This window comes from Vombatus ursinus, unplaced genomic scaffold, assembly GCF_900497805.2.
Source record: "Vombatus ursinus unplaced genomic scaffold, bare-nosed wombat genome assembly UNPS02014865.1, whole genome shotgun sequence".
In the NCBI taxonomy this organism is placed as follows: domain Eukaryota; kingdom Metazoa; phylum Chordata; class Mammalia; order Diprotodontia; family Vombatidae; genus Vombatus; species Vombatus ursinus.
The window spans coordinates 8,769-10,185 of record NW_020954643.1 but is presented as its reverse complement, the minus strand read 5'-3'; positions in this window follow the sequence as shown (position 1 = coordinate 10,185).

Sequence of the window (1,417 nt, the reverse complement as noted above, 5' to 3'; positions counted from 1 at the left end):
AAAAAAAAAAAAAAGAATAACTAACTTGAGGCCTTATTCTTCCCACCTGGAATCCACATGCACTCTAGAAACTCTATGAAAGCCCTATTGGCCAATAGTGTTCAGTGTGTATTTCTCCCACCCTTGTCCCTCTCCAGCTCTATACTGATCTCTATATTCTACCAATCTATGAGAAAGAAAGTTTTCTGCAAACCTTCAAACAATATACAAATGTGAGCTATGATTGTGGTAATTGTTTTATCTTTATTATCTGCATTTAATACTGGTGGAATAAAATAGTCTTTCCTGATTTTGGTAGTTTCAGAGGAGATACCAATCTCAGTAGTGACACTTCCTTCTCCTTTAGGAAATGTTGTTAATTTAATTTGTGTACTATAGGCAGTCAAAGTCTTCCAAATACTAGGTCTGCGGAGAGGTTGTATGCTACACTTTTCGTTGAAGAGCAATAAAAGAAGTAGCGAACATTTTCAAGTGTTTTTTAATGTCTTTATTGTTGGGAAGTGGAAGAGGGGGTATTTATAAAGAGGTGAATTGGGGGTGAGGTAGGGAAAGAAGACAGGGGAAGTAATGTCTGCTCAGGACCAACATGAATTCTAGGTGGATTAAGTAAATATCTAAGTGGCATACACACACACACACACACACACAGACTGAAGTTTTCCAACCTGTATTAAGCTGCTGTGAGTCCCAACAATATGAAATAATTTGGTCTCATAATTTGGGAATAATTCAATCCTTCCAGGTATTTTCAGATGAATTCAATGCCCCAGGACAGCCCTACCTCACTCTCCTAAGCCTAGCTATGGGATGTCACCTCCCAGCAAATGAATACTGCCTCTGAGAGCTTCATCTTGTGACACTACTGTGAAGAATGAGGGGTAATTTCTGTTCAGATTCATGACTCCAAACAACATTTAGGTTCAGGACTTCTCAAGGAACAATGCAATTCTCCTTATCTCTTATGTACTGGATTTCTATAACATCTTTTCACCACAAAGTTCAGGCTATCCTGCCCATAAGAGACAGTATGGACATCATTAATAACTGTGCTCAAGAGTGAGTGGCAAAGAGAGATATTCAAGGGGGGAAGGTAGGGAGAGAGAATAAGAAGACATATTGGGAAAGCAAAAGTAACTGTGGTGTCAGAGAATAAAAATTATATAAATTGGACCTAGTATCAGCTTGGTCTGCACAAAGTGCACCTTGATCGTTGTACTAGGAAGATCATAGATTTAGACCTGGAAGAGAACTGAGAGGGTTTTTAATCCAACCCCCCTCACTTTACAGATGAAGAAACTGAGGCTAAGTGAAATGCCCATGGTAGTAAGTGGTAGAGATGGGATTTGAACCTGGGTTCTCTAAATCCCAAGTCATTGTTCTTCCCATTGTGTCATGTTGTGTTGGAGTTGGTTTAATT